Source organism: Lepidochelys kempii, chromosome 2 (genome assembly GCF_965140285.1).
Source record: "Lepidochelys kempii isolate rLepKem1 chromosome 2, rLepKem1.hap1, whole genome shotgun sequence".
Classification (NCBI taxonomy): domain Eukaryota; kingdom Metazoa; phylum Chordata; order Testudines; family Cheloniidae; genus Lepidochelys; species Lepidochelys kempii.
Window position 1 is genome coordinate 85,760,084 of NC_136381.1, and position 21,033 is coordinate 85,781,116.

General features: G+C 49.1%; 1 protein-coding gene across 9 annotated transcripts in view; it reads right to left on the reverse strand.

Moving 5' to 3' along the window:
• Window positions 1–21,033, reverse strand: part of DLGAP1 (DLG associated protein 1) — a 634,214-nt gene that overhangs the window by 210,684 nt on the left and 402,497 nt on the right. The window contains exon 1 of one of the 9 annotated variants that reach the window (XM_078851566.1): window positions 14,157–14,333. The exons of the other annotated variants lie outside the window; for them this stretch is intronic. The gene's annotated coding sequence lies outside the window, so the exon portion shown is untranslated. Of the gene's footprint in view, window positions 1–14,156; window positions 14,334–21,033 lie in introns of those variants that run through there. 9 annotated transcript variants of the gene reach the window in all.

Here is a 21,033-nt window from a genome sequence, read left to right on the forward strand (position 1 = left end):
TTTGGGTGCCATGCCAAGCAGTCAGACCAGACAAATGACGTTTAAATTATAATGACAGCTTTGAATAGCAGAAGGGAATCCTCAAGAGAAAGATTCTGCTTGTTCCAACAAACAGATCAATAAATGGGAGTATCTTGAAGAAAACAATCACACTCTTGTTGATCTTTGAGGAGTGTATTGAAATTGGCATAGTAGTGAAGGAAAACTCACAACAGAGAGAAACAACAGGATGATGTGATTAGAATGGATGGATTACAACAAAAACACTTTTTTTTGTTATTGTCTACTTTTCCTGTCTGCGGTATCACACCCCAACATCTTTAAGTTCACAAATGACTGTGGTGAACGGTGCCCAATACTTATATACCATAGAATGTGATCACAAATGACCCACTGCATTAGATACACCTAATGGAAACAGCTAAGCATACACTTTGGGGGTTCTAAATGCTATATCCACATAGGAACCAGATTTTCACTAAAATGGGTGTTTGAGGTGAGACAGTATTGAAGTCCAAGCTTATCATGTTATCTGCCTCTGGTAGTTTTTTGTCTCTATGGCTAATAATAAATGAATTCTCTGTGTGTGTCACTAAGATTGTAGTCACTGCAAGAACCTTCTAACACATAATTAATCTGTGAGTCTCATTCAAATACCATTACAAAGTCTGCAAAAGCTGCAACAGTGATACATGTCTGCGACATTTTGACATATTGAGACTGAATTTTAATCATATTAGGTGTGCAATTATTTGGATTGCATGCACAAATCTGGGAACTGCATATAAAAAGGCACACAGTGATAATTTTCACTCCCACTTACCTCATTAACACACACACACACACAATTGATCCCTTTATATGTTTCTAAGTCAGGTCCATTATGATAAATAATGATATACTATGTAATTAGACTGCTTGTAGCCATGCATTTTCTGTGGTACTTCAGTACAGAATCTGTCTCTCAGGGTAGGGTGCAGCAATTGTATGTAGAATTTGTGGTACTGTAGGTCCTATCACAGATTCATAATTACCATTTTCTATTCTTGCCTTTCAGGAGGAAAATGACCCAGCTGCTTTTGATACATTAAAATATCTAGATGAGCAATATATTATGTTACACACATTATTATATTATAATTGGAGGGCTTGTCTTGTTATGAATCTTTTACTATTGTTACATAATCAAATTCTTAAATTACTAGACATGTGTATGTATACACACACACACAAGGATGTGTATAGGAAAATATATTAAATTATACTATTTGGGAAACACTATGTGAACATACATTTAAAGACTATATTGTAAAAGTATATGTATAAGGAGATCAGTTTAAAGTTGCATATGAAACTCTAATTCTATTTTCTGACTTTTGAATGCTACCTTAGCATTCTGTTAACAGTGTTACATAAAAGTTCAAGATGGATATTTGAGGAGAAGAAAAGCAAAATACCATAATTTGGAACTATATGGTTATATACCACTTAGCTGGCTTGTGTCATTTATCTCACTTCAAACCTAAGGATCTGCAGAGTACCTGTTTTGGTTGGGAATTCTAAAGATCTTTCACTTATTGTAGTGGCACAGTGATCCCGTATTATTTCAGAGCTCGACGTCATAAAGCGAAAGGAGAATCTGGATCATTGCATGCTGGTCTCATGGCATTCAAATGATTGGAACTGCTCAGGATCACACAGAGAAGGAACCTGTCTTGAATTCTCAGTAGCGGCAAGTACCAGAATATACCTAGGACATCCCAACAACACTGAACGTCTTCTGAACATGGAAGTACTGCCACAAGAAGTGCTACATTAAGAACTTACATGCAGAGATATGAAATGATTCATTTTGTATACATTATTCACTTACAAACTGTTGAAGGCTTGTGTTTTCAATCAGAATGCGATGCTCAGCAGATAAAACCTACATACAATACGTGTAATGTACAATGCTATTCTTGTAGAAGTCAGTGTGATACAGCATGGCCAGAGGGCAGCAGGATAGTGTGTTTTTTTTTTTAAAGCAGAAAAGAATTTTATTTGTGTAACACTTAAAAGGAGTCACCAAAAAGGATAAAGCAAAACTATGCAACAAAACAAAAGCAAACACAAGGTATAACACAGCAGCCTTCAGGAGGGAGAAGTGTTCAGGCTAGCCTGGACCCAGAGCGGGGGGGCTTCCTCGACACTCGTGGTCTTCCACCCTCTTGAGTTACCTGGTGGCCTAGAGCGGGGGGGCTTCCTTGACACTCATGGTCTTCCACCCCCTCGAGTTACCTAGTGCCACACCCAGTGTCACCGATTATTCCTCTCCTGAGAGTGCCCAACAAAATGGGCACGGCTGCGGGGTGGGCGGTTTGGGGGTGGGAGGGAACGTACACCACGTGTGATAGGACCCCTCCTTGGTGACAGTGATGATGGTATCCACAGCGGCAACAGCTGCGGCTGGGGTCTCTCGCTCTTCCCCTCAATCAAAGGGTCAGACAGAGGGAACCGGATGGGGTCACCGAGCAGAGAACCTCGGACAGCGCCCACCGGTCCTCGAAGGTGTCAAGGGAGTCGGTGGACGCCGCCCAGAGGAACTCCGCCCAGATAAGTGAATGTACTGAGGATCGGAAAATGGTCCTACAATCGCAGGACGCTTCATTAGCCAATCTCCCCTCTCTGGTTTTATAAATGGCTTTTTTAGCTAGGGCTAGGAGGAGGTTAACCAGGAGATCTCGCGATTTTGTGGGGCCACGGATGGGGAGTGTGTAGACAAAAAGGTGAGGCGAAAAGTGTAGCCAAAAGCATAATAAATTATTCGTGAGGAGCCAAAAAAGGGGCTGCAGCCTGGCACACTCTAAATATACACGCGCCAGGGTTTCCCTCACATTGCAAAAAGGGCAAGTATCCGGGATGGGGGTGAACCATGTCAAAAACACGCCCGTGCTCACAGCTCCATGAAGGAGCCGCCAACTAATGTCCCCGACGGGCCTCGGGACCAAGGTGGAATACAGGCTGGCCCACCGGGGTTGCTCACCCTCCAAAGGTGGCAGGAGGTCCCGCCACTTGGTATCAGGGTGGGACACCAGGTGTTGGCGTGAAGGGTGTGAAGTGTGAGTGTGTATAGATATTTCCGTGGCGCGATTTGGAAGCTGACCAGCTGCAGTTCATGCAGCCGGCTCGCAGTGAAAGGGTGAGGGGTTTGTTGGGATCTACGGTGTAAGGGCCCAATTGAAAGGTCCGGCGGACCTGGGGTAGAGGGTGGGCGGGGTGCACCCTCACGCAGGGCTCGGTTGAGATAAGCCCGAGCAGCAGGTGTCAAGGAGGCCTTCACCTCCTGAAGTACGCGCTGTGGGGTACGAGGTCTGGAGAGCCCCATGCGCTGAGTGAGCGTCAGGGGATCCAGCCAGTCTCCCCAGTCGTGGTCTAGGAGGTCTCCAACTCTCGTGACTTCCACCAGGACCAAACTCTGGCGCACCGAGTGGGACTCCGCCACCTTCACACGGAGCTGGGGATTGTGTAGCAGGAGCTCCGTGAGGAGATCTGCTCCCACGGTGGCCGCCACGGACCTGGTCGTTGAAAACAATTTCCAGGTCCGGAGGAGGTCCTCGAGAAGACCAGCAGCCTGGAGAGGTCTCGCGGAAAACCTCTTGGACAAAGATAAAAGAGCTGCCGGTCGTATCGGAGCCCTTGGAAGCGGCGCAGGAAGGCGTGCACCAATATGCTCCACGTCGAACTACCTGCACTATAAAGGAGCCTCTGCAGGGCCTAGAGGGCGGAAAACACGGACCTGAGTGTGTAGACACTTCAGGCCCTGCCCTCCTTCCTTCAGGGGTAGATGAAGAACCCCAACAGGGGCCCAGTGCATTCCTGACCAAAAGAACTCTAGAATCAATGTCCGGAGGTTGGTCAGGAAACCTAGGGCCGGGACCAGGGTGTTGAGCCGGTACCAGAGCGTGAACAGGACTAGTTGGTTAAGTACCAGTGCTCTCCCTGGGACGGAGAGACATCGGAGTAGCCTCGTCCATTTTCGGAGCCGCTCTATCACCCCACCTTCTAAATTTTGCCAGTTCTCTGGCGGAGAAGGGTGCCTGGCAGAAAGGTAAACGCCTAGGTAGAGCAGTGGATCCTCGCTCCACTGGATGGTCTGTAGCGCGGGTGGGAGGCAGCTCACCTGCCGCCAGTCCCCCACCGCCAAGCCAGAGCTCTTGACCCAGTTGACTCGGGCGGAGAAGGCTGCCAAATAGATGGCCTGGCAAGCCTCCACCCGTGCCAAGTCGCCCAGGTCCTGGACCACGAGGAGCACGTCATTAGCGTATGCTGACAGGACCAGCCGCAGCTCCGGTTCCCACAGCACCAACCCCGTCAACCTCCTGCGGAGGAGACAGAGGAAGGGCTCGATCGCCAGAGTGTACAGCTGGCCCGAGAGGGGGCACCCCTTCTGTACTCCTCGCCTGAAGCTGACCGGTTCAGTCAGGGTCCAGTTGAGCCTAACCAGACACTCTGTGGAAGCGTACAGCACCTGGAGAAAACTCACAAACTGAGGTCCGAATCCAAACGCCTGCAGAGTGCCCAGAAGGTACCCATGGTCCACTCTTTCGAACGCCTTCTCCTGATCAAGAGACAGGAGGGCGAATGACAGACCGTCTCTATGCCCAAGTTCCAAAAGATCTCGGTTTTGACAATAGGTTGTCAAAAATGCTGCGACCCGGAACAGCATAGGTCTGGTCTGGGTGGATCACATCCGCCATCACGGACCCTAGCCACAGCGAGATTGCTTTCGCTACAATTTTGTAGTCCATGCTAAGGAGTGAGACGGGACGCCAGTTTCGTAAATCGTGGAGGTCCCCCTTCTTCGGCAACAAGGCAAGCACTGCTCGCCTGCATGAAAGAGGGAAGACTCTGCCCTGCAAAGACTCAGCCCAGACAGTGGCTAGGTCTGAGCCAAGGATGTCCCAGAACGCGGTAGAACTCCACAGTCAGCCCGTCCATGCCCGGAGATTTATTGGTGGGCATGCGACGGAGGGTTTCCGAGAACTCGGCCAGGGTGAGAGGCAGCTCTAGTTGGTCTCAGTCGCCCACGCTGACTGTGGGGAGTTCCTCCCAGAGCACCCTGCAAGCTCCAGGATCGGTCGGATCCGGGGAGAAAAGGCTCATGTAGAAGTCACGGGCCCTCCCACACATCTCCACCGGATCCGTGAGGGGGGCGCCGTCTTCTGCTAGAAGGCAGGTGATGTTTTTCTTGGCCCCCCTCGTTTTCTCCAGGGCGTAGAAGAAACGGGAGCCGCGATCCATCTCCCGAAGGAGGTGGATGCAGGATCGAACAAAGGCACCTTGGGCCCGATGGTCCTTGGGGGCCTGGAGCTCCTCCCGCTTCTCCCGGCACGCTCCGCAGAGGAACGGGTCCTCGGGGCTGGCGGCCAGATGCTTCTCCATCTCTAAGACCTCCCGTTCCAACTGCTCTATCGCTGCATTTCTCCGTCGGCTGGAGCCCCGGGTGTAGTCATGGCAGAAGAGCTTGGCGCGCACCTTCGGGAGATCCCACCATCGCCGTGCTGAGGGAAAGGCACACCGCTGCTCTCGCCAGGCCAGCCAAAACTCCCAGAAGGACGTCACGAAGCCCTCATCCTCCAACAGGCTGTTTTTAAAGTACCAATAGGCCGGCCCCGGCCTCTCTGCACGGAGGGAGGCTGTTATGGTGGCTAGATGATGGTCGGAAAATGGGGCCTGCCGAATGTTGGAGGAATGGGCCTGTGAAAGATGGAAACAGGATAAATAAATATGGTCCAACCGAGAGTGGTGTGACTGATGGGCCTCCACCCAGACAAAGGTGAACGTGGAAGTGTCATCTGGGTGGTGGTCATGCCAGACGTCTACTAGGGAGTAATGTTCGACTATTTCTCGGAGAATGTTCGCAGCAGCCGGGCTCAGCTCGGCCCCTGAGCGGTCCTGTTCCTCGAGGGTGGTGTTAAAGTCCCCTCCCAGGACTAAGCACTCGTGAGAATCTAGGGTGCTGAGGAAGTCGGACACCCGCTGATAGAATTGCAGCCGCTTCGGGCTCATTGTCGGGGCATAGATGTTAACGAGGTTGACCACGAGCCCCTCCATACGGACTCGGAGATGCAGCAGGTGGCCCGGCATGGCCTCAGTGACCCCTAGCACCTTGGGCTGTAGATTGGGGGAGAACAGGGTCGCCACTCCAGCTTGTCGAATCGTGAAGTGGCTGAAATAGACCCCGTCCACCCACTCCAGCCGCCAGCTGTCCTCAGCGGTCGGATCCGTATAGGTCTCCTGCAGGAAAACCACAGAGTACCCCCCTTCCCGAAGGTAAGAGAGCACCTGGGACCTGCGGAGAGCCATCCTACAGCCCCTGGTGTTCAAAGTTGCAATAATGACGGGCGTCATGCGGAGGGCTGGGTGGGTGGCGGTTCCATGTTGGCGGGGGTGTTCGCAGCCCCTGGTGGGTCGCGCAACAATCCGTGACCCATCCCGTAAGTGAGTATATCGTCACGGAAGCTGCGGGCCTGCCCGTAGGCCGCAGCACCATGCCTTCCTTTCCCTTTACCCTCCTTTATAAGGGCCCTTGTGGCCTGGAGGATTTGATCAAAGTCCCCCCATAGCTGGAGAGCTAGCTGTACCCTGTTGCGGGAGCCACGGATGTCTTCTAAAAACTCTCGCAATGCTTTTCGCAGCTCATGGGGGGGTGGGGTTGTGATTACTGGGTTATTCCCTGGTGGGGCTCTTGGTGCAGCCTCGTGGTCCACTGAGGCGGGCAGGCAGGGTGCAGACCACCGACGGGGCGTCTGACAGGCTAAAGTTATTAGGTCCGTCTCAAGCCTTGGGGTAGAAGAGGATGGCGGAGGGGAAATTGCAGCTCCTAATGGGTCGCGGCAGGAAAATGCAAAGGCTACTCCTTGGGGAGGATCCGCAAAAAACAGGAAAAAAATAACCCCAGGGGCGGCAATAGCATTGCAGGAGGAGGTGGATTGGGCAGGGACAGGGGTAGGGGTGGGGGCAGAGGCGAGGCTCTGGGCTTCGGGAGGCAAGCAGCTGAGAGGTGGTGCCTCCCGAACAGATTTGAGGGTTAAGTGGGTGGGAGGGGGCTCCCAGTGACACTAGGCACAGGCTCTGTGGTGGATTTGGCAGCCATGGCATCAGGTGGTGGACCACCTTCTGCAGGGTGCTCGCCCGGGAAGGCGGTTAGGGGGAGGGAGCATGGGGAAAGGGGGACTGGGGCAAGGTTGCCCAGATCGAGGCCAGTCGGCAGTAGGTCATTCTTTCCCTGGGTGACCGGGGTCAAACCTAGGGCCTCGGTCTCATACATGGAGGAGAGGTCGTCTTCTGCCACACGGGGGGTCTCCCCTCTGGCGCCCGCTATGACGGTTGCTTCGGGGTTCGCGGCAGGGTTCGGGTGATATTCGGGCAGAAGGGGCTTCCTCAGGGGTCTCGGAGGGGAGGGTCTCCCATGGAGGGAGATTCTACCTTCCAGTGCTATTTTGTCTTCCCTTCCTGACACCGGCGGATGGATCTCACTCGTGGGCATAGCGGAAGGCTCAGTGTCAGTGCCTCCCTTCCTGGTTTTCTGGGGGGCCTCCGCATCGGATGGGTGCAGCGGAGCTCGAGCCTTCCACTTGCCTTGCTTTCCCTGGACTAGGGTCTAGCCCTCCATAGCATCGTCTGGGATAGCAGGGGTTGTGTCTGGGGGCAGAGGCTATGGTTCAGGGGCTCGGGGGGGGTAACGGTGAGGAAGCATGGGGGGGGCGGTTCTCCTTGGGGCTGGCCCTCTCCTATGCCTGGTAAAATCTTTGCTGCACCCTCCTCCATAGGCTCTCCTGGATTGTTAACAGCAAGGGCAGGGCTCCCTTGCTCGTCTGGGCATTGTAGGGGAGGTGTCTCTTGGGCCTGGGTAGGAGCAGCGGTGGATCGAGCAGGTGGGAGGTGGTTTCAGATGTCGGGCGGCCAGGGGCGTCGGCAACGATGGAGCCGATGTCCTGCTGGGTCTTGGGGGTCTCGGGTGCCTCTCCCCGCCAGGCCAAGGGCAGTCTCTTCGGACATGCCCCGCTGATCAGCAGAGGTAGCACCGGGCCTCTCCTGTGGAATAGTAGACCCAATAGCGGGCTCCCTGGTAGGGGACTAGGAAGGACCCCTCGAGCGCCTCTCTGTCACGCGCCGCTGGCGGCAGTAGAAGTTGCACTTGCCGGTGGAATGAAAGGACGTGACAGAGGATGAGGTCCTTGCAGCCCAACGGGAGAGGGCTGATGATAGAAACGGGTTTCCCCAGGGTGGAGAGAGCGAGTAACAGGGCGGCATTGGGTAGAAAAGGAGGGACGGAGGTCAGGACTAGGCGGACGCCCAGGTCTTCTAGCAGCTCCAGGGGGACAAACACCCCCACCACCACCAGGACCTTCTCCACCATCTCCTAGGCGGCAGCCTCCGATGCTAAGAAAAAGACGACCTTCCCGTACATTTTGGAGGCCGCCACAATAGCCGTGGGTCCTACCACCCTTGCCAACGCCTGCACGTATGTCTCCACGTGGGGCAAGGTGGGGACCAGGAGGCAACGGACGCCGTGCTTCCTGGTCATGGTGGGAAAGGGGCCCCGGCCGCTATTGATGATAGCGGAGGCTGTGGGTGGGAGAGATGACGAGGCGGCAGGCGGGGGGGGGCTGCCACCGCCCGGGCATATGCCCTGGGGGCCGGGGGAGGGACGTTCGCAGAGCTGGTGGAGGGAACAGCGGGGAGGGATGCCATGGTTGATGACGAGGCCACAGCAGTGGGGGCGGTGGCAGGTGTTTTGGCAGCAGTGGGGGGGGCTTGGGGGTTGGGTGGGGGGTAGGTGGGGGAGGGGCAACTGAGGTTGTTAGAGGGGCCTCACCCCTCTCATTCCCCACCATCGTAAGCAGGGAGAGACAGGGAGACACCAGAAGGAGGAGGGGGGAGGGGGAAACAGATTAACCACTTCTCCCTGTTGGGCTGCAGGCGGGGGGGGGGCAAATGGGTCGGACTGGACAGGGGAGGGAAACAGGAGTTGGGGTCAGGTAATAGGGGCAAACTGTGGGGTGGGCAGTCCGGGGGGGGGGGAACGTGGACCCACGCGTGTTTGTCCAAAGAGTCTTGTTTGGTCGGCTGTTGTGTCTGGTCCCGATGATGGAATTCAGGGCAAGCAGTTGAGTCTAGAGGCAGATGGCAGGTTGCCAGCAGGGACGGATGGTGGGGGGGAGCGTGACGGTTGTAGTAGTGTTGGGGGGGGCACCGATGGATCGGGGGGCATCTCCGTGCCACACCCCCTGTGCCCCTATAGATGCAGTTAAGACGCAGTCAAACTCTCCCCACACGAGAGTACAGTCTTACAGCCCCCTCCACGATGATTTATAGCTTCCCTGGCGGTTTTTTCTGTCGGCTGCCTTCTCTTCCGGGTTTTGTACCTTTGAACAGCGGGGCTTTCAGCAGGCCCGGAATGTCGCAGAGATAAGAAAATTCTTCATGGCTCTGTATGGGACCATAAACAAACAGCAAAATGGTTGAGTCTGGGGGCTTCCACTCCCCTCCTCCGGGGAGCGGGTCGGCAGTCCTCCCCCTCTCCTCCGGGGGTTGCAGCTGAAGCAGTAGCAGTGGCCGAGGGCAGGTGTGGGGGGGCTGGCAGGCAAGCTGCCAGCCGACCAGCACTCGAACAGCAGCAAAGAAAAACAGCAAAAAAAAACAAAAAAACAAAAAACGAAGAAAAAGCATCTGGCCCGGTCAGGGTCGGGGGACGACTAAAGCAGGGGCAAAAAGCAAGGAAAGCCCAGGCCAGAGGGCAGCAGGAGAGTGTTAGAAGGGAGCCTTCTTCCCTGTAGAGGGAAGAAAGTTTGCTATGGATTAATTAAAGCACCTGAAGCCAGTCACCTGATAAAACCCCCCTGCTTCAATCAGACAAGAAAAGGAGTTGAAGCAGAATGGATTGATGTTGGAGCAGAGAGCAGTTTTGAGGGAAGCAGAGGAGAGTTTGGAGAAGTGCTGTGGTGGGCTAAGAAGACCAAGACCCTAGGTAAAGGGACACCTGGTTTGTGCAGAGGGAGGGCAGGAAGGCCCACAAGCTGAAGGGCAGGAGAGGGAAGTAGCCCAGGGGAAGGAACTGCTAGTTCAAGCGGTTTACCGCTATCCCTAGGGCCCCTGGGCTGGGACCTGGAGTAGAAGGCGGGCCCGGGTCCCTCCCTCTCCACTCTCCTCCTCTAGGACACTAGTGGGGCAGTTAATACCCCAGTTCAGGGGTGAGAAATGGTGCCCTGAACCCTCCCCAAGAAGAGAAAACACAAGACCCATCAAAGTAGTGCCGGCAATTTGCCACAGTCAGGTATTTTAATGTTGTCAAATCCTGGTCATTTTTTTAAAAAAAGGTCACCTTTAATTTATATTATAAAAGCAGGATTTGATCTGAATCATCCAGACAGTACACATCACTGATCAAAGGACATTGTGGTAATCAGTAATTATTTTACAGCAGAATAATGAACACTGCTGATCAAAGCCTACATGGGACTTCCACCAACATTATCCACGGTTGCATCTGCAGATTACTAATCCACTTTCTGCTAGCTAGTTTAATAGTCTGAGCTTCGTGAAACTCTGCTAAATTCTGACCTCAGATACTGACCACACTCCACCTTTAAGCACTGTCCGGCTTGCTGAGAGAAAGGGAACTGTGCTGGGGGGAGGGGGCGGAAGAGGGGAGGGAAACGGAGGGGAAGAGATCAGAAGCTGCTGAAAAACAGGATGTGGATACAGCGTAGCGTTGCAGACTCATCGCCTAGGACTGGAAGGGCTAGGGGTTGAAAAGAAGCAAGCCCAGGCATGAGAAGCCCTTTTTCCATGGAGCAGGCAAGGCAGCATGTGTTAAAGAATTTTAAAAGGAGGTATTGGTTAAAGGAATGGAATGGGTGGAGGGGTTTGGGCTCCTATGAATGGTATGGCAGGAAGCCAACCCCCCCTTCTGATTGCCCACCTTAACCCTCGTATGAGTGGGGTGGTGGATGGTAAGGTCCCAGCAATGGGTTGGCTGGGGCACCTGGATGGAAAAAAAGGGGAGCTGGCAGAAGCACCCCCGGGTAGTTATTGAATGAACATGGAGTTACTTGCACTGTACATTTTTATCGGCTGGGTAGTCCCAGACATCTAATAATAAAGTTGCAGCCTGATTAAAACTGTATCAGATGTCTCCTGTTCTTCTTTCAGTATAGCCAGACAATTGTTTGTATGGTTCTAAGAGGATTCTTGTACACTATCCTGAAATCACAGTATTCAGATTCACGTCAGGTGCCTGGCTTTTCTTAGTCCCATGTGCAGGGGTCCACCCCATGCACAACACATACCATTACGCCTAAGTTTTTATGGTGATGGGAGTCTGTGTGTATGTAACTTTATATGCTTTCAAATAGTGATATATTAAATTCAGAAATTCATTTACTAAAATGGCTCGTTTTTAGATTCATATTTCTTATTATTTAAATATCAAACTGAACATTGTTTTAAATAAAATGCTTCTTCATTTTTTTCTCCCCCTCAGCTGAGAGCACCAGGCTGTCTTGAACATCATAAAATATAGTTTTATGAGGCACCTTCCATTGCTCTTGCTTTCAGCATGGAGTGCTTGTAGGCCTCAATCTACTTAAACAGAAATATAGGATTCTTTGTTTCCTTTCACTACTACCCCCTGCCAGTGACTCTTTACTTTTTACAGGGTATGCTTCTAAGTCCAAGCAACATTATATTCCATACAGGATGTCAATATCACATTCTGTAAGCTTTCCATTTGCCTCTTGTCCTGGACCAGGTTGTCAGCTGCTGGAACTAGTGGCGGAATAATACCAACAACCTCAATTCTGATGAGGCTTTTCCTGAAGGTTTGTTGCCTACCCCCCACATTCCAAATAAATATAATTGAGTCTCTAATGGAACAGCCAGGGCCACGTAAGAACTTGGAAGGGCTTAGTGACATGACAAGAAAGATGAGACCATTGGCCTTAGTAGCTGGGAATTCCATACGCTGCCACCACAAGTCCACCAGAGTGTCACTGGACAACCAATTGTAAGGAACCATAAAAATGCCCCTGAAAATATTATTAGGGGAACCCATTTCACAGTCAGGCTATGTATTATGCAGCCTTGAACACATTCAGAATTTTGCCAGTGTGGTTACCTTGCATGATCCAGGCTCTCCTGCTTCCTAAAGGCTAGCAAGGCATGAGGGTGCTGTGGAAGAAGTTCTATCCTTGGATCAGAAAACTATCCATGAAATTGCTCTTCACAGACGACGATGTGGTGCTGATGGGTTTTTAGTTCTTGGGGAAAAAAATTATTTGTAAGGTAGGGCTTAGTGAGAGTGTTGTGAATGCTTTGGAGAAATTAGGGGGGATCCTGATGATTCCTCTCAAAGCTCTGATTCCTACCAATTATCTGCCCAGACCACATCTATTCAATCGGACACCAAGAAACCAGGCAAGAGGTACAGATGTGAGGAAGTTTCACTTATATTAAGGGCCTACCAACTGCTGCAGGAAATATGCTTAAGGAACTACCCTAAGGAACTTTTTGAACTATCTTATGTATACCACCTCGGACAGTGGCAAAGACAGTTGATAAGATAGAAACAAAATACCTTTGCTTAGCTGAAAACTGGAAATAATTTTTAGAATGCTCTTCAAAATCAACTTCTACAAACTCCTCATTCTAGAAGCAACAGGACACAAAATAATTAATGCTCAGTTCATCTCACTTTCATCTAAATTGCAAAATCAGAAGGAGCTTGGATTTTTCCTGAGCTAATTTCCAGACACCCTTTTATTAAAAAAATGTTAATATGGTGGACTCTTGAGATTCAGTGACCCACATAAAAGGATTATCTGAGCAAATACCTTTAAAGAAAGGTATTGGTACTGGTAAATGTATCATGTTGTTTAAACAGACAATTAACAAAAAGAAATTTAAAGCTCTCCTATAATTCATGAAAGGATTTCCAATTCACTTTACCGAACTGCCAAAACTTACCACATTAGTTTTTGTTGACACTGTATTGCTTGATTGGTTTGTTGCAAATATACAAGTTTAATACATCTAAATATATTCCCAAATTAAAACAAAAACAAACAAAAACCTTGCAGCAAAATGCACTAAAATTGAGTAAATATCAAATATAAGGGTAAAATAAAACAGGGATGTTACAATTATCACCAAAAGTAGCATTATAAATTCAAAAGAAATCCAAACATGTTAAGGTGTGAAAATGCACAGTTAGGGACCATTTTAAAATTAATTTTAACTTAAACTAATTGATTTACTTATAAATTCTTAGAAAATGCATTCGGTGCTCAAACCGTAAGTGCTGTAGTTTTAAGGAAGTTAATCTGTATTCATATGTAAAGATCAGTTCAACTCCACCTTAACTATGGAAGCACTTAATACATATATTTTAAATAAATATAGTTTAAAGGCTTTTAAAAGAGGTTCCCTCTACAATCACAATTTTGGATTCTCTTTTGGCTATCAGCCTGACTGTGAAAATTGAAGATTTGGTTGAATACCTCAAGTATTTCCACTAATATTTGTCCAAACAAAAAATGTAATTTGCTTCAGCTATGTCCATGGCCTTTTTGTGTTCATTTTTCATGAATATTTCAGTGACTTGGTTCAGTGACCTGAATGTGTATGTAAACCATTAATTTTAAGACAGCAGCATAGAATATTAATGAAAAGCAAGTTTTGAACTTCCGTAGTCACAAAAAGAACCTGATTTTAAGAGTTATCTCATCCAGTTAAGTAGCAGAAAAGAATGCTGTGTATTCCATGGGTAAAATCAAAACTAACATTGCTCAACCACTGGATTTTCAATACTTGCAATGAATGACTTGCAAATAACACAACTAAAAATTACTCACAGAAACTATTCAATTAATAATTTAAAATATTGAACAAGTATCAGAAATTCAGAAATTGCTTGTGGACAATTAGCAAACGAGGAGGCAAAATCCATTGGATCAGTTATTTGCTACAAGTTATTCGCTCAGTTTCGTAAAAATAGGGATGTAGGAACTTGACTAACATTGTTTAGCTCAAAAGAAATAATGAATAAACGCTCTGATATCCTGGATTGAACTGGCCAGCTCTAGAGTTCCATGTGTAGTTGATTGACTGACCTTTATTTGCATAGTCTGGGACTGATTTTTCATCAAATTAGTGAGGTCACAGATGGTTAATTCTGAAGCTTTGGTTCTCAAAAGAAAAAGACGGAGCCCCCGCTGGAGGATTATTAGATGTACTTCTTGTTCCTGTATACATGGCAAACAGAATTCAAGCCATGTTGTCTCAGTCACTGCATATGTTCTCTCTAGAAATGCATCACAAACAGCAGAGGTGAAATAATATCAAAAGGTAAATGGGCATGTTATTACTGAAGGATGCCTGACTTTGTCACATCTCCAGCCCCATTACTGTATGTTGTCTATTTAGCTCTATAGGACAGGGACAATGACTGCACTGTACTTTAAGTGGGGGTGTGTGTGGGGGTGTGTGTGTGTGGACTTGTCACATTTGCCAGGAGGCTTTAAGGCGGGGGATAGAGAGGCATGGACATAGCTGCAGATGCAGAGTGGGTCAGCATGACAACGCTCGGGGACCATACGAGAATCTGATAAACGGTGAGCCCGGCAGGAGATAACCCTTGTTCCCCAGACCAGGCAGAGCACCCCACAACCTCACAAGTAGCGAAAGACCAGGTTTGCTCAGGATCTGCTGTGGGCACTGTGCTAGCACTGTGGTTGCTCAGGGGCTGGAAGGAATTTTTTCCGTCACTGCCAGACTGGCCAAGTCAGAGTAGGGGTTATTTTGCCTGCCCCTCAGCGGGTTTGGGGGAGGGCTTAGTTAGAGTGAGCAGGAAATGAGAGTTAGGCTATGATGTCACAACTCATTACATAAGTGAGGGGCGGATGACCAATGCAGGTACTCCATTGGGAAAAGATACAGCGATCAGATGAAAGGTTTGGTAAAGGATTTAAAGGATATGTTTGTTACAGGAGTGGAAACATGGGGGTGGGGGTGTGTGAAGGGCTCTTATGATTTGGACGACAGGGAGCCAACCCCCCTTTATAGCCCACCTTTAACCCTAATTTGCGGGGAGATGGTATGATCCCAGCAGCATTGGCTGGGCACTAGGATGGAAATGCGGGGGGGGGGGGGCGATGAAAGGCTCCCCCTCCCCCCGGGTAGATACTGAAACGATCATGGAGTTACCTACACTGTACAGTTCTATCTGATGGGTACTCCCAGAGAGCTAATAATAAAGTTGCTGTCTAATTAAACTATATCCAGGGTCTCCTGTCCTCCTCCTGGTATAGCCAGACAACGTAGATGCACAGTCTGCGAGGCAGCTGCAGATTGGGCACAAAGGCACCAGTGTGCGTTCCTCGTTTTTCTTTCTCTCTGGAGAGTGCCAAACGCACTGCTAGCACCAAACATAGTAAGAAATTGTAATTATTAATAGTTACAAGTAGAAACAGAATATATTCAAGAATATTTCCAATTCACTTGAGCTTTCCTGCTTGGAAGCATTCTCAGGCAAACAGGGAATTTATAGACTCAGAGACTTTAAGGTCAGAAGGGACCAGCATGATCATCTACTGTGACCTCCTGCACATTGCAGGCCACAGAATGTCACCCACTCCTGAAACAGACCCCTAACCTCTGTCTGAGTTACTGGAGTGAGTCCTCAAGTCATGGTTTAAAGACTTCAAGCTACAGAGTATCCACCATTTATACTAGTTTAAACCTACACATGACCCACGTCCCATGCTCAAAGGAAGGCAAAAATCCCCCAGGGTCTCTGTCAATCAGACCTGGGAAAAAATTCCTTCCCAACCCCAAATATGGTGATCAGTTAGACTCTGAGCATTTGGGCAAGACCTGCCAGGCAGATGCCTAGGAAAAAATTCTCTGTAGTAACTCAGAGCCCTCCCCATCTAGTGTCCTGTCCCCAGCTGTTGAGGATTTTGCTACTGGCAGTCATCAATGGGCAACATGCCTTTGTAGGCAATCTCACCATACCATGGCCTCCATAAATTTATCAAACTCAGTCTTGAAGTTAGTTAGGTTTTTTGCTCCCCACTGCTCCCCTTGGTAGGTTGTTCCAGAACTTCACTCTTCTGATGGTTAGAAACCTTCACCTAATTTTGAGCCTAAATTTGTTGATGGCCGGTCCATATCCATATCGGTTCAAAAAAGAGTTAGATAAATTCATGGAGGATTAATCATCAATGATTAATTAGCCAAAATGGTCAGAGATGCAACCCTATGCTCCAGGTGTACCCAAATCTCCAACTTTCAGGAACTTGATCAACAGGTGGTTGATCAATCAATAATTGCCCTATTCTGTTAATTCCCTCTGAAGCATCTGGTACAGGCCACTGTTGGAAGACAGGTTACTGTGCTAGGTGGACCATTGATCTGACCCAGCATGATCATTCTTACGTTCTTATTTGTAGGTCCTACTGCAAAATGGCTTGACCTGAATGTTTTAAATGATACAAGCTAAATTTACACTGTGATCTGTAAAAATTGTTTGAAGTTCTAACAATATCTGTACTAAGCAGTTGCAAAGCACTCAAAATGCTTCAGAGGAACTATGATTGTTAAGAAGTACTAAAACCTTCAAAATGAGAAAACTATAGAATTCAAATTAGCACACAAAAACACCATGGTAAATTTTTTCCATCCATCTTTCCCTGTCTCCATCACATTTTATTTTGGGGGTAAAGGAAATGAAGTTCATACCAATGTTTTGTATTAATCCCTCAAATTATGCATTTCACAGAAACTACGAGCAGGGAAAAACCCAACTTAAAGTACACACAGACGTTGTCAAACAATATCTTCACTTTGATTATTATGTCTTTGCTATTCAGCAGAAATCCTGCCTTTCCATTCAAAACATTGGGCATATACTCAATTGAATACCAGAATAATCAATTTTTAAGCGTAGAAGGGACCATAAGCACCATCTAGTTGACCTCCTACATAACGCAAACCATAGAAATTTGTCCTTTAATTCCTGCATCAGGTCCACACTTATGGTCCATATCTCCTGGTTGACCTATATCACATCTTTTAGAAAGTATCGGGGGTAACCGTGTTAGTCTGTATCCACAAAAACAACAAGGATGCAACAAGTGGGTTTTTTTACCCACGAAAGCTTATGCCCAAATAAATATGTTAGTCTTTAAGGTGCCACTGGACTCCTTTATCTTTTAGAAAGACATCCACTTTTGATTTAAAGACTTCAAACAATGGAGACCACATCCCTTGGAAAGATGTTCTAATGGTTAATTATCCTGACATTTAAATATCTATATCTTATTTTCTGTCTTATTTTATCTAGTTTCAGCTTCTAGCTATTTGATCTCTTTATGCTTTTGTCTCCTCTGTCATCAGAAATCTTCTCCCCAAGTAGCACTTCTAGGGTATGTCTACACTACGGAATAAGGTCGAATTTATAGAAGTCGATTTTTTAGAAATCGATTTAATATATTCGACTGTGTATGTCCCCACAGAAAATGCTCTAAGTGCATTAAGTGCATTAACTCGGCGGAGCGCTTCCACAGTACTGAGGCTAGAGTCGACTTCCGGAGTGTTGCACTGTGGGTAGCTATCCCACAGTTCCCGCAGTCTCCGCTGCCCATTGGAATTCTGGGTTGAGATCCCAATGCCTGATGGGACAAAAACAGTGTCGCGGGTGGTTCTGGGTACATATCGTCAGGCCCCCGTTCCCTCCCTTCCTCTGTGAAAGCAAGGGCAGACAATTGTTTCGCGCCTTTTTTCCTGAGTTACCTGTGCAGACGCCATACCACGGCAAGCATGGAGCCCGCTCAGGTAACCGTCACCCTATGTCTCCTGGGTGCTGGCAGACGCGGTACGGCTTTGCTACACAGTAGCAGCAACCCAGTGCCTTCTGGCAGCAGACGGTGCAGTATGACTGGTAGTCATCCTCGTCGTGTCCGAGGTGCTCCTGGCCACGTCGGCTGGGAGCGCCTGGGCAGACATGGGCGCAGGGACTAAATTTGGAGTAACTTGACCAGGTCATTCTCTTTAGTCCTGCAGTCAGTCCTATTGAACCGTCTTATGGTGAGCAGGCAGATGATACGGATTGCTAGCAGTCGTACTGTACCATCTTCTGCCAGGCAGGCAAGAGATGAGGATTGCTAGCAGTCGAACTGTACCATCTTCTGCCGAGCAGCCATGAGATGTGGATGGCATGCAGTCCTTCTGCACCGTCTGCTGCCAGCCAAAGATGTAAAAGATAGATGGAGTGGATCAAAACAAGAAATAGACCAGATTTGTTTTGTACTCATTTGCTTCCCCCCCTCCCCTGTCTAGGGGACTCATTCCTCTAGGTCACACTGCAGTCACTCACAGAGAAGGTGCAGCGAGGTAAATCTAGCCATGTATCAATCAGAGGCCAGACTAACCTCCTTGTTCCAATAAGAACAATAACTTAGGTGCACCATTTCTTATTGGAACCCTCCGTGAAGTCCTGCCTGAAATACTCCTTGATGTAAAGACACCCCCTTTGTTGATTTTAGCTCCCTGAAGCCAACCCTGTAAGCCGTGTCGTCAGTCGCCCCTCCCTCCGTCAGAGCAATGGCAGACAATCGTTCCGCGCCTTTTTTCTGTGCGGACGCCATACCAAGGCAAGCATGGAGGCCGCTCAGCTCACTTTGGCAATTAGGAGCACATTAAACACCACACGCATTATCCAGCAGTATATGCAGCACCAGAACCTGGCAAAGCGATACCGGGTGAGGAGGCGACGTCAGCGCGGTCACGTGAGTGATCAGGACATGGACACAGATTTCTCTGAAAGCATGGGCCCTGCCAATGCATGCATCATGGTGCTAATGGGGCAAGTTCATGCTGTGGAACGCCGATTCTGGGCTCGGGAAACAAGCACAGACTGGTGGGACTGCATAGTGTTGCAGGTCTGGGACGATTCCCAGTGGCTGCGAAACTTTCGCATGCGTAAGGGCACTTTCATGGAACTTTGTGACTTGCTTTCCCCTGCCCTGAGGCGCATGAATACCAAGATGAGAGCAGCCCTCACAGTTGAGAAGCGAGTGGCGATAGCCCTGTGGAAGCTCGCAACGCCAGACAGCTACCGGTCAGTTGGGAATCAATTTGGAGTGGGCAAATCTACTGTGGGGGCTGCTGTGATGCAAGTAGCCCACGCAATCAAAGATCTGCTGATATCAAGGGTAGTGACCCTGGGAAATGTGCAGGTCACAGTGGATGGCTTTGCTGCAATGGGATTCCCTAACTGTGGTGGGGCCATAGACGGAACCCATATCCCTATCTTGGCACCGGAGTACCAAGCCGCCGAGTACATAAACCGCAAGGGGTACTTTTCGATAGTGCTGCAAGCTCTGGTGGATCACAAGGGACGTTTCACCAACATCAACGTGGGATGGCCGGGAAAGGTACATGACGCTCGCATCTTCAGGAACTCTGGTCTGTTTCAAAAGCTGCAGGAAGGGACTTTATTCCCAGACCAGAAAATAACTGTTGGGGATGTTGAAATGCCTATATGTATCCTTGGGGACCCAGCCTACCCCTTAATGCCATGGCTCATGAAGCCGTACACAGGCAGCCTGGACAGTAGTCAGGAGCTGTTCAACTACAGGCTGAGCAAGTGCAGAATGGTGGTAGAATGTGCATTTGGATGTTTAAAGGCGCGCTGGCGCAGTTTACTGACTCGCTTAGACCTCAGCAAAACCAATATTCCCGCTGTTATTACTGCTTGCTGTGTGCTCCACAATATCTGTGAGAGTAAGGGGGAGACGTTTATGGCGGGGTGGGAGGTTGAGGCAAATTGCCTGGCTGCTGGTTACGTGCAGCCAGACACCACGGCGGTTAGAAGAGCACAGGAGGGCGCGGTACGCATCAGAGAAGCTTTGAAAACCAGTTTCATGACTGGCCAGGTTACGGTGTGAAAGTTCTGTTTGTTTCTCCTTGATGAAACCCCCCGCCCCTTGGTTCACTCTACTTCCCTGTAAGCTAACCACCCGCCCCTCCTCCCTTCAGTCACCGCTTGCAGAGGCAATAAAGTTATTGCTGCTTCACATTCATGCATTCTTTATTCATTCATCACACAAATAGGGGGATGACTACCAAGGTAGCCCAGGAGGGGTGGTGGAGGAGGGAAGGAAAATGCCACACAGCACTTTAAGTACAGCACTTTAAAAGTTTACAACTTTAAAATTTATTGAATGACAGCCTTCTTTTTTTTGGGCAATCCTCTGTGATGGAGTGGCTGGTTGGCCGGAGGCCCCCACACCGCGTTCTTGGGCGTCTGGGTGTGGAGGCTATGGAACTTGGGGAGGAGGGCGGTTGGTTACAGAGGGCTGCAGTGGCAGTCTGTGCTCCAGCTGCCTTTGCTGAAGCTCAACCATACACTGGAGCATACTGGTTTGGTCCTGCAGCAGCCTCAGCATTGAATCCTGCCTCCTCACATCACGCTGCCGCCACATTTGAGCTTCAGCCCGCCACTTACTCTCTTCAGCCCGCCACCTCTCCTCCCGGTCATTTTGTGCTTTCCTGCACTCTGACATTATTTGCCTCCACGCATTTGTCTGTGCTCTGTCAGTGTGGGAGGACAGCATGAGCTCGGAGAACATTTCATCGCGAGTACGTTTTTTTTTCTTTCTAAGCTTCACTAGCCTCTGGGAAGGAGAAGATCCTGTGATCATTGAAACACATGCAGCTGGTGGAGAAAAAAAAAGGGACAGCGGTATTTAAAAAGACACATTTTATAAAACAGTGGCTACACTCTTTCAGGGTAAACCTTGCTGTTAACATTACATACATAGCACATGTGCTTTCTTTACAAGGTCGCATTTTGCCTCCCCCCACCGCGTGACTACCCCCTCAACCTTCCCCCCTCCCTGTGGCTAACAGCGGGGAACATTTCTGTTTAGCCACAGGCAAACAGCCCAGCAGGAATGGGCTCCTCTGAGTGTCCCCTTAAGAAAA